Source organism: Bufo bufo, chromosome 4 (assembly GCF_905171765.1).
Source record: "Bufo bufo chromosome 4, aBufBuf1.1, whole genome shotgun sequence".
NCBI lineage: Eukaryota > Metazoa > Chordata > Amphibia > Anura > Bufonidae > Bufo > Bufo bufo.
The window spans coordinates 206,347,478-206,360,836 of record NC_053392.1 but is presented as its reverse complement, the minus strand read 5'-3'; positions in this window follow the sequence as shown (position 1 = coordinate 206,360,836).

Here is a 13,359-nt window from a genome sequence, read left to right as displayed (position 1 = left end):
CTTTGCCAAAAATGGCTGTATTTCAAATCCATGATTCAAACGCCTGTATGAAGAGGGGGTATCTCACAGGGCCTGAACCAGTGTAGGCCTGAAGTAAATATATCTTTGCCCAAAATGGCTGTATTTCAAATGGCTGTATTTCAAATCCCTGATTCAAACGCCTGTATGTAGAGGGGGTATCTCACACGGTCTGAACCTCTGTAGGCCTGAAGTAAATATTTATTTGCACAAAATTGCTGTATTTAAAATCCCTGATTCAAACCCCTGTATGTAGAGGGAGTATCTCACACGGTCTGAACCAGTGTAGGCCTGAAGTAAATATATCTTTTCCCAAAATGGCTGTGTTCAAAATGGCTGTATTTCAAATGCCTGATTCAAACCCCTGTATGGCCTTAAGTAAATATATCTTTGCCCAAAATGGCTGTATTTCAAATGGCTGTATTTCAAATGCCTGATTCAAACCCCTGTATGTAGAGGGGGTATCTTACACGGTCTGAACCAGTGTAGGCCTGAAGTAAATATATCTTTGCTAAAAATGGCTGTATTTCAAATGGCTGTATTTCAAATCCCTGATTCAAACCCCTGATCTGAACCACTGTAGGCCTAAATTCAATATTTCTTTTCCTAAAATAGCTGTATTTTAAATGGCTGTATTTCAAATGCCTGATTCAAACCCCTGTATGTAGAGGGGGTATCTCACACGGTCTGAACCACTGTAGGCCTGAATTCAATATTTCCTTGCCCAAAATGGCTGTATTTTAAATGTCTGTATTTCAAATGCCTGATTATAGCCCCTGTATGTAGAGGGGGTATCTCACACGGTTTGAACCACTGTAGGCCTGAAGTAAATATATCTTTGCACAAAATTGCTGTATTTTAAATCCCTGATTCCAACCCCTGTATGTAGAGGGAATATCTCACAGGGCCTGAACCCCTGTAGGCCTGAAGTAAATATATCTTTGCACAAAATGGCTGTATTTTAAATCCCTGAATCAAACCCCTGTATGTAGAGGGAGTATCTCACAGGGCCTGAACCCCTGTAGGCCAGAAGTAAATATATCTTTGCCCAAAATGGCTGTATTTTAAATGGCTGTATTTCAAATCCCTGATTCAAACCCCTGTAGGTAGAGGAGATATCTCACACGATTTGAACCAGTGTAGGCCTGAAGTAAATATTTCTTTGCCCAAAATGGCTGTATTTTAAATGGCTGTATTTCAAATGCCTGATTGAAACCCCTGTATGTTAAGGGGGTGTCTCACACGGCCTGAACCACTGTATTCCTGAAGTAAATATATCTTTGCCAAAAATGGCTGTATTTCAAATCCATGATTCAAACGGCTGTATGAAGAGGGGGTATCTCACAGGGCCTGAACCAGTGTAGGCCTGAAGTAAATATATCTTTGCCCAAAATGGCTGTATTTCAAATGGCTGTATTTCAAATCCCTGATTCAAACGCCTGTATGTAGAGGGGGTATCTCACACGGTCTGAACCTCTGTAGGCCTGAAGTAAATATTTCTTTGCCCAAAATGGCTGTATTTTAAATGGCTGTATTTTAAATACCTGATTCAAACCCCTGTAGGTAGAGGGGGTATCTGACACTGTCTGAACCACTGTAGGCCTGAAGTAAATATTTATTTGCCCAAAATGGCTGTATTTTAAATGGCTGTATTTCAAATGCCTGATTCAAACCCCTGTATGTAGAGGGGGTTATCTCACAGGGCCTGAACCAGTGTAGGCCTGAAGTAAATATATCTTTGCTCAAAATGGCTGTATTTCTAATTGCTGTATTTCAAATCCCTGATTCAAACCCCTGTATGTAGAGGGGATATCTCACACGGTCTGAACCACTGTAGGCCTGAATTCAATATTAGTGCACCAAATGGCAGTATTTAAAATCTCAGAATGTAACCCAAATGTATTAAGGGTGTATCTAACAATAATATCTGCATCAACGGCTGCCCAAAAATTTTTTGTGCCCAAACGAGTGTTTGTTTAACAACTGAATTTGACAGCAGTATATAAGCCTGGAATTTTACACGTGCTGATGCTGAAAGGCCTGAAAATAGTGTTTTTTGTCAAAAAAGTGTGTTTTTCAAACCCCAGAAAATGATGGGTGTATTTCTAGCTTAAATTTCACACTGACTAATCCAGATGTTGTAGATTGCCAAAAAAGTCTTTTTTTGCTAACAGAATATGAAAGCTGTATATATTAACCCCTTAGTGACCACCCATACGTGTTTTACGGCGGTCACTAAGGGGCCTTAGGCTGGGCCGCCGCGTTTTTATGGCGGCCCAGTCTAAGCGCTGCACGGCTCCCCCGTGCAGCGGGGAGCACAGACCTGGCTCTCACATGAGAGCCGGGGCCCTGCTCTAACAGCCCGGACCGGCAGGAGTGCCGATCCGGGCTGTTTAACCCTTTACATGCCGGGCGCAATGGCGCCCGCTGCATGTAAAGTGGTGACAGAGCGAGCAGACTCCCTCTGTCTCCCATCAGCAACCCGAAAATGCGATCACGGGGTGCTGATGTGTTGGGAAGCTTACCTTGCTTCCGATCAGGGCCCTGAGCCTGTCTTCAGTTATCTCCAGCAGGCTGTGCCTCTCTGGCGCAGCCTGCTGGTCAATGTTTGAATAGCATTGCTATTGAAATGCAATGCATTATAGAGATAATGCATTACATTTTAAAAGCAATAAAAATACTGTATATTATAGTCCCCTTGTGGGACTATTAAGTAGTAAAAAAAAATGAAAAAAAAATACACATTTATTAAATTTAAAAAATTCCATAAAATAAAAAATATGCTTTTTTTCCCATTGAAAATACGCTTTTCAATGAAAAAAATTGCAAAAAGTAAATATCCCCCATATGTTTGGTATTGCCGCGTCCGTAACGACCGGGACTACATAAATATTACATAAATTATCCCCTATGGTGAACGGCGTAAAAATAAAATAAAATAAAAAGACAGAATTTAGAATTTATTCTTAGTTTTCACCTAAAAAAACGTAATAACAAGCGATCAAAAAGCGGCATTTACTCCAAAATCATACCAATGAAAAATACAAGTCGTCTTTCAAAAATAAAGCCCTCACACAATTCCATATAAAAAAATTAAGTGGCAATGCAAAATCATTTTTTTGGTTAATAAAAGGGATTTTATTGCAAAAAAAGTAGTAAAACGTAAATAAAATTATAAGTATTTAGTATCACTGTAATTGTACTGACCCAGAGAATAAAGATATTATGTTATTTGCACCGAAAAATTAACGCCATAAAATTTATAATGTAAAATCGCAGTGGCAGTATCTCCCTCCCAGAAAGAGTTAATAAAAGTTAATCAGAAAGTTATGTGTACCCCAAAATGGTGCCATTAAAAACTACAACTTGTCCCGTAAAAAACAAGCCCTCATAAAGCTATATAGACGGAAAAAAAAAGTTATAGCTCTTGGAACGAAACCATGAAAAAAGGAAGAAAAATGCTTGGTCATAAAGGCCCAAACAGGCTTGGTCACTAAGGGGTTAAGCTTGAATTTAACACTTGCAGAACTGGAAAATACTGTTTTTTAAAGAAAAAAAAAGTGTGTTTTTCAAAACCCAGAAAATGATGGGTGTATTTCTACCTTAAATTGCACACTGACTAATACAGATGTTGTAGATTGCCAAAAAAGTCATTTTTTGCTAACAGAATATGAAAGCTGTATATATTTAACTTGAATTTAACACTTGCAGATCTGGAAAATACTGTTCTTTTTTTTTTAAAAAGTATGTTTTTCAAACCACAGAAAATGATGGGTGTATTTCTAGCTTAAATTGCACACTGACTAATACAGATGTTGTAGATTGCCCAAAAAGTCTTTTTTTGCTAACAGAATATGATAGCTGTATATATTAAACTTGAATTTAACACTTGCAGATCTGGAAAATACATTTTTTTTTTTTTTTTTTTTAAATGTGTTTTTCAAACCCTAGAAAATGATGGGTGTTTTTCTAGCTTAAATTGCACACTGACTAATCCAGATGTTTTAGTTTGGTGATTTGCAATGTCCCAAAAGCTCAGATGCAGTGCTGGTGCACTGAACATGCATAAAATGGCCGCCACCGCCACCCACCTAACTAACAGAATTCTAAAAGTTAGTATTTTTGGTCAATGAGCTCAGGGCAGGGTAAAACGATAGTGCCCTGCACCCACACAACTATTTGTCTGTAGATCGCTGAGTTAGATTCTCTCCTATGCTCTCCCTGAAATCACAAGTCCAGCAGCATCCTCTCCCTACACTTGTAACAGCAGAGTAACGTACAGCGCTACGTGACTCAACCTTATATAGAGCCTGGGTCACATGCTGCTCTGGCCAATCACAGCCATGCCATTAGTAGGCATGGCTGTAATGGTCTCTTGGCCAAGTAGTATGACGCTTGTTGATTGGCTGCTTTGCAGCCTTTCAAAAAGCGCCAAGAAAGCGCCGAACACCGAACCCAAACTTTTACGGAAATAAGGTCCGGGGTCCAAAAATCCTAAAGTTCGGTACGAACCCGAACTTTACAGTTCGGGTTCGCTCAACCCTAATTATAACATGTACATATTACTTAAAGGGGTTGTCCGGGTTCAGAGCTGAACCCGGACATACACCTATTTTCACCCAGGCACCCCCTCTGAGGCTAGCATCGGAGTATCTGATGCTCCGATGTGCTCCCTTGCCCTGTGCTAAATCGCGCAGTGCACGGGCTCTTTTGTTTATCATAACACACTGTCGGGCGGAAACTTCCGCCCGGGAGTGTTTGGTGATGTCACCGGCTCTGATGGGCGGGCTTTACCGCTGCCCTGGCTACATCACCGGGCTTCCTATCAGCCCCATGTAGAGCCCCGGTACATAACCGGATCTCCAAAAAATGCCTTTGCCCTGCTCGATTTAACGCAAGGTAAAGGAGAGCATCGGAGCATGAACTGCTCTGATGCTCAAGTCAGGGGGACTACCTGGGTGAAAATAGAGGTATATCCGAGTTCAGCTCTGAACCCGGACAACCCCTTTAATTGTCAGAGACTTCAAAAAACAAACTTTGTTATACTTTTATACAGTATGTATACTATGATTTGTGTACAACGTCTGTCTTGTCATTTCATCCTTCCTTACTCTACTTACTCATCTCCACTGCATTATTTTCACACTCCAGCGCGTGTACAGAAATTCTCCAGTGCATCAAAACTATATGAGCCATCCTGAATTAATTACCTCCTTCAATCTCAGTTTAGTAATAAGTCTCGGTGGGAATTAATAGAATAAAAAAAAAGTTCTGGGTAGACTAAGTTGAAGCAGTGTTGAGTATTCTGTTAAAATGTATCAGTTTATTCTATACAGATAACATGGCATATTTTTTACACTGTTGCAAACAGCACAAACAAACATGTTGTTTATGAAGAAGTACATTCTGATACATTGATATCTCTGCTGCATTAAAGGGAACCTGTCACCGGGATTTTGTGTATAGAGCTGAGGACATGGGTTGCTAGATGGCCGCTAGCACATCCGCAAAACCCAGTAACCATAGCTCTGTGTGCTTTTATTGTGTAAAAAAACGATTTGATACATATGCAAATTAACCTGAGATAAGTCAGAGCTTGAAAATATGACTCTTCTCTGGTCACACAAGTAACATATGACTCTTATGTTAATTTGCATAAAAGGAGGGAAGTACAAAAATGCATAATACTTATTGAATTTGTCTGCAAATGAAATTAAAAGTGTAATTTTTATGTTTAGGGTAACACAATGAACATTTAGAAACGCTCAGTGAGGGTAGCATAGTAGAGGTAACAGGTTCCCTTTAAGTGTTGGACAAAAATAAAGAGGCTCTGTCACCAAGATCAGCCCTATTAAACCAGACATACTGCCTGGTAGACATGTCCCGAACTATTCGCCGGCGAACAGTTCCTGGCGAACATCGCTTGTTCACGTTCACCGCGGCGAGCGAACATATGCGATGTTCGGTCCGCGCCCTATACGTCATCATTGAGCAAACTTTGACCCTGTACCTCACAGTCTGCAGACACATTCCAGCCAATCAGCATCATACCCTCCCTCCCAGACCCTCCTACCTCCTATCAAAAAGCGAGGACAGCATCCTTCTTAGATTTATTCTGAAGCTGCAGTGTTAGATAGAGCAGGGAGAGTGCTGCTGCTGCTGAAATAATAGGGAAATCGTTAGCTAGGCCAGTGTTCTGTGTCCACTCCAGTCCTCAAATACTCATCTGCTGTAAGGACAGCGTCCTGACAGCACCCCAAAAAGCCCTTTTTAGGGCTGGTACATCAGTCTGCTTTTTTTCTTTTCTTCTATATATATATATATATATATATTGCAGTTGCCTGCCCGTGTGTGAGAGGCCACAGGCCCACAGACTGTACTGTGTGCACAACACTCATACAGGGTGGCACAGTACCTTGCAGATAAAAAAGTCATTAAATTTTTTCTTTGTAATATAATTGCAGTTGCCTGCCAGTGAGTGTCAGGCCCACAGACTATACTGTGCCCACTGCCCACCACTCATATCGGGTGGCACAGTACCTTGCAGATAAAAAAGTCATTAAATTTTTTCTCTGTAATATAATTGCAGTTGCCTGCCAGTGTGTGTCAGGCCCACTGACTGTACAGTGCCCACTGCCAGTGCCCATTACTCATATCGGGTGGCACAGTACCTTGCAGATAAAAAAGTCATTTAATTTTTACTCTGTAATATAATTGCAGTTGCCTGCCAGTGAGTGTCAGGCCCACTGACTGTACTGTGCCCACTGCCTGTGCCCAACACTCATATCGGGTGGCACAGTACCTTGCAGATAAAAATGTCATTACATTTTTTCTCTGTAATATAATTGCAGTTGCCTGCCAGTGAGTGTCAGGCCCACAGACTGTACTGTGCCCACTGCCTACCACTCATATTGGGTGGCACAGTACCTTGCAGATAAAAAAGTCATACTTTTTTTCTCTGTAATATAATTGCAGTTGCCTGCCAGTGTGTGTCAGGCCCACTGACTGTACTGTGCCCACTGCCAGTGCCCACCACTCAAATCGGGTGGCACAGTACCTTGCAGATAAAAAAGTCATTAAATTTTTTCTCTGTAATATAATTGCAGTTGCCTGCCAGTGAGTGTCAGGCCCACAGACTGTACTGTGCCCACTGCCCACCACTCATATCAGGTGGCACAGTACCTTGCAGATAAAAAAGTCATACATTTTTTTCTCTGTAATATAATTGCAGTTGTCTGCCAGTGTGTGTCAGGCCCACTGACTGTACTCTGCCCACTGCCAGTGCCCACCACTCATATCGGGTGGCAAAGTACCTTGCAGATAAAAAATTCATTACATTTTTTCTCTGTAATATAATTGCAGTTGCCTGCCAGTGTGTGTCAGGCCCACTTATTGTACTGTGCCCACTGCCAGTGCCCACCACTCATATCAGGTGACACAGTACCTTGCAGATAAAAAAGTCATTTAATTTTTTCTCTGTAATATAATTGCAGTTGCCTGCCAGTGTGTGTCAGGCCCACTGACTGTATTGTGCCCACTGCCAGTGCCCACCACTCACATCGGGTGGCACAGTACCTTGCAGATAAAAAAGACATTTAATTTTTTCTCTGTAATATAATTGCAGTTGCCTGCCAGTGTGTGTCAGGCCCTCTGACTGTACCGTGCCCATTGCCAGTGCCCACCACTCATATCGGGTGGCACAGTACCTTGCAGATAAAAAAGTCAATTAATTTTTTCTTTGTAATATAATTGCAGTTGCCTGCCAGTGTGTGTCAGGCCCACTGACTGTACTGTGCCCACTGCCAGTGCCCACCACTCATATCGGGTGGCACAGTACCTTGCAGATAAAAAAGTAATTCAATTTTTTCCCTGTAATATAATTGCAGTTGCCTGCCAATGAGTGTCAGGCCCACAGACTGTACTGTGCCCACTGCCCACCACTCATATCGGGTGGCACAGTACCTTACACGCATAGTACCACTAATCTAAAAATAAATGACAGGCAGAGGCAGGCCACCCGTAGGTGCCATCATGGTCGTGGTGCTATGATTTCCTTTGGCCCTAGAATAATGCCCAGTGTTCAGAGGCCACGTACCCTGAACTCGAAAAGTTCTGAGGACATAGTTGACTGGCTTACACAGGACCTTGACGCACCATCCTTTTCCAGATCAGCTTTGGGCACCTCTCAAGTTACCACTCGCCCGCCTGCCGCCACCACCAACACTAGCACCACAGCCGCTTCACTTGATCTGTAAGAGGAGTTATTTACACAACAGTTGGAAGAAATGAGTAAAGCACAACCATTATTGCCACAGGATGTAGATAACAGGGATATGTCTCAGTCAGGCAGCATTACACACCTGGACGTACGGTGTGATGATGATGATGTTGTACCCGCTGCTTCTTCCTTTGCTGAGTTGTCAGATTCAAGTGAAGCGGTTGATGATGATGATGTGTCCGTGGATGTCACGTGGGTGCCCGCTCGAAGAGAAGAAAAACAGGGGGAAAGTTCAGATGGGGAGACAGAGAGGAGGAGGAGACGAGTTGGAAGCAGGGGGAGGTCATCGCAAGGAGCTAGTGGCACAGTCAGACAGCATGTATCGGCACCCGGGGTCAGCCAGACAGCACGCCAATCAACGCATGCTGTTGCGACCACCAGAATGGCGTCATTGCAAAGCTCAGCAGTGTGGCATTTTTTGTGTGTGTCTGCCTCTGATAACAGCGATGCCATTTGCGAAGGCACATGATCTCACATCACAAACGGATCAACACATGATGAGTACAAGCAGCACAGAAACTCAAAGCCACCATCCTCCTCCTGGTCCAGCATCTTCAGCCACGTCAACCACTGCTGTCCTCCTTGCCCCCTGTCAACCAACCTCCACTCCGCCTCTCATCCTTAGCAGTTCCTGCTCATCTGCCCACAAACAGGTGTCTGTCAAGGAAATGTTTGAGCGTAAGAAGCCAATGTCACAGAATCAACCCTTTGCCCGGCATCTGACAGCTGGCTTGTCGGAACTCTTAGCCTGCCAGCTTTTACCATACAAGCTGATGGAGTCTGAGGCCTTCAAAAATTTTGTAGCACCGCAGTGGAAGGTACCCGGCCGAATTTTTTTTTTCACAAAAGGCAATCCCCATCCTGTACTCTATTGTGGAAAAGGAAGTCATGGCATGTCTGGCACACAGTGTTGGGGCAAGGGTCCATCTGACCACTGATACCTTGTCTGCAAAGCACGGTCGGGGCACGTATATCACGTACACTGCTCATTGGGTAAACCTGCTGACTGCTGCCAAGCATGGAATGCGTGGCTCTGCAGAGGAGTTGGTGACACCGCCACGACTTGCAGGCAGGCCTGCTGCCACCTCCTCTACTCCTCCTACTCCATCCTCTTCGCTAACCTCCTCAGCTGAGTCCTCTTCTACTGCTGCGTCTTGCTCCACATCAACTGCACCCCCCCAGCTCCCCAGGGGCTATTCCACATCCCGGATACGACAGTGTCACGCCGTCTTGGGGTTGACTTGCCTGAAAGCAGAGAGTCACACCGGACCAGCACTCCTGTCCGCCCTGAACGCACAGGTGGATCAGTGGCTGACCCCGCACCAACTGGAGATCGGCAAAGTGGTGTGTGACAACGGAAGCAATTTTTTGGCGGCATTGAATTTGAGCAAGTTGACACATGTGCCGTGCATGGCACATGTGTTGAATCTGATCATACAACGCTTTGTGCATAAGTACCCAGGCTTATAGGATGTCCTCATGCATGCCAGGAAGGTGTGTGGCCATTTCAGGTGTTCCTACACGGCCATGGCGCACTTTTCCGATATTCAGCGGCGAAACAACATGCCAGTGAGGCGCTTGATTTGCGACAGCCCGACACGTTGGAATTCAACACTCCTAATGTTCAACCGCCTGCTCCAACAAGAAAAAGCCGTCAACGAGTATTTGTATGACCGGGGTGCTAGGACAGCCTCTGCAGAGCTGGGTATTTTTTTGCCACGTTACTGGACGCTCATGCGCAATGCCTGTAGGCTCATGCGTCCTTTTGAGGAGGAGGAAGACCAACCACAGCAGGCATCCCAGGGTGCTCGTTGTCACCTATCTGGTACCCGTGGTGTTGTACGTGGCTGGGGGGAAGAACAGACCTTCAATGAGATCAGTGAGGATGAGGAACGGGACATGAGTAGCTCGGCATCCAACCTTGTGCAAATGGGGTCTTTCATGCTGTCATGCCTGTTGAGGGACCCTCGTATAAAAAGGCTGAAGGAGAACGACCTGTACTGGGTGGCCACCCCTGGTATAAGCAGAAAGTGGCTGAAATGTTACTGAATTACCGCAAGTCGGAAAGGATGCAGCAGTTCCAAAACAAGTTAAAAAGTATGCTTTACACAGCATATAAGGGTGATGTCAACAGCACAACGGGAATCTAACAGGGGAAGAGGTGAAAGTAATCCTTCTCCTACCACGACCACGCCGGCAAGGACAGGACGCTTTACAGACGTATTGTTGATAGAGGACATGTGGAGCTTTTTAAGTCCTACGCATCGCCACAGCCCTTTGGGATCCACCCTCAGAGAACGACTCGACCGACAGGTAGCAGACTACCTCGCCTTAACTGTAGATATCGACACTCTGAGGAGCGATGAACCCCTTGACTACTGGGTGTGCAGGCTTGACCTGCTATGGCCTGAGCTATCCCAATTTGCGATAGAACTTCTGGCCTGCCCCGCTTTAAGTGTCCTGTCAGAAAGGACCTTCAGCGGAGCAGGAGGTATTGTCACTGAGAAGAGAAGTCGCCTAGGTCAAAAAAGTCTAGATTACCTCACCTTTATTAAGATGAATGAGGCATGGGACTGACAGTGGGGGATGCATTTGACTAAAAAAGGCCTGATGAGCTGCCTTGGGCTAAAAATGGTCCACACGCTGCTGTATTTAATCTCTTGCGTGACTTCTCCGCCACCAACTAGGGTTCAAGCCGCAATGTTTTAGTGCACTTTCTGCCTGGAAAACATAAATTTTTCCGGCCACTGCTACAGCAGCGGCTGCAACAATACCTAATTTTTCAGGCATGTGTACATGCCTAATTTTTCTGGCCTCCGGTGCTGCGCTGTGGCTGCAAAAACAAAACAAAAAAAAGGCACATACATGTGTCAATTCCCCTTCGTGATTGTTACCTTGTTGTGGTGAAGGGGCTTGCGTATCACAATGAAGCGATCACCTCTATGAGTGTGTTGGCAATGGCAATGTTGGCACACACCAGATGATAAGGTCGTTGCTTCATTGTGAACAGACCAAAAGCGATCGGCTGGATAATTTTGCATAGAAAAAACATTAATTTTCTTTGTGATCATCTAACGTGATCATTAATGCCTACTAGGCCAACAATGGAACTACACAACACAAGTGGAGTGCAACCACACTATTTATCAATAAAAAATCAATTTTATTCATATGACAGTTAAAATCATAACATATTATACACAATATGGGTATAACTAAGCAGGGACAAACACAGTCATACATCACCCTGTCAGCACACCCCTCTGAATACTACTCAAAGGTATACCCCCCTTATTTATGATCAATGAACAGGGAAAGAAATTTCCTGGTGGATGTTCAGAAATGGGGATATGCAGTGTGAAAACCTATCTAGATTAAAGGCATGCCTCCCTTACAACTGATAACCGCAAGACCACGGCACGGACCACCTGGGTCAAGTGCAAAAACCGAGGGTGCATCAAGTAAGGATGGAACATACCGATATGACGGGGGCTGCTGGCAGGGTCGAAGCGCTCCTCAACGCGCGTTTCGCGTAATTTGCTTCCTCAGGAGGAGTTGATGATCGGGGAAATGAGGGAGATTTAAAAAGGGGCCGCTCACCTATCGAAAGCTCTGATTAAGATCACGTGACCTGTTCAATGACTCCACGTCAGTACAACGGCGCATGACCTGTCAGCGTCCGCGACGTCCTGGAACTTCCGCCCTTCCCCTGAGGCCGATGGAGGAGAGGGCGGTCACACGTCAATGACGTTGATCGCCGTCGCCACCACCTACGCCTTCACAAGAGAGAAACAGCCGAAGCCGGCGCGCGGACCGGCCGGACATGCGCACACATAACGCAGGTGAATCACAATAGTGGCGGTTACTGCAAATATTCACATGTATCCATTCAGTGCATCAAAAAAGATTTGGAACAAAGTCCTGTATATTACAAAAAGGTGCAGATAGTATATAATATCAATCACAATAAATAATTGACATAATATAATGTGAAAGTGCAAGTGCAATATAAGGTAACAATAAATGACAGCCATGCCGCCATACAGTGCATATATCATTATTGACAATTTATAAATATCACTATTGCCAATTTTTATATATTAATTCAACTATCACAGTCATAACAATAATTTAGTGCTAAATATATAAAACAGTCAAAAGTGCATAATAGTACAGTTCATAATATCAAAATTCTACCGGATCATAATTCTAAAAACCAGTGCATACATAATCGCCATAGTAGTCCATTGCTGATAGAATAAATACATATTGAAAAAGGCCACAGCTTAAAAAACTCCAAGACATGGATCATCAGTTGTGTGTAGTTCAAAAAGAAGATGAGTCATGGAAAAACATCAGCATTCACAGTGAGTCGGCAAACTAGAACAACGTAAAACAAATATTAGTATACAGATAAATTCATCCAGACATGACGGATATGTGTATAATAAAAAAATGGGTATAAACCCCATTCCCCCCCTAAAATAATGCCACTGTTCAGAGAAAAGAACCAAAGCCAAAGCTTTCATTTAGTCCCCTGGGGGTCAGAGTTTTGAGACGAAATATCCATCTCGTCTCAATCTGGGCCAGGATTTTACTATAATTGCCCCCTCTGATCCCCAGGTGTACTTTATCTATGCCCCTAAACCGCAATCCATTTGGATTACATTGATGGTGGATTTTAAAATGTTTGGGCACGGTTTTTAATTCATTGATTTTAACTGTCATATGAATAAAATTGATTTTTTATTGATAAATAGTGTGGTTGCACTCCACTTGTGTTGTGTAGTTTCATATATTGCGGGAGTGTACCTCCTTTGTTAGAGACCGCGCGTGATTTAATCATTCTATATTCTGTTTTTTCGACAGAGCATTTTTTGGTCTAAAATTCGTCATGGACGTAGGAGCCAGAGAGCAGACTTGGTTGGCACAAGCCGACAATTTATTTAGCGGGGATGCACAGCCTGTTTTTAATGATGCCACCGTTCAGATTAAGGAATTACAGAGGAAGTTTAAAAATCTATGTCACAAAAAAATTAAAACCTGGTGGAATAAAAAAACAA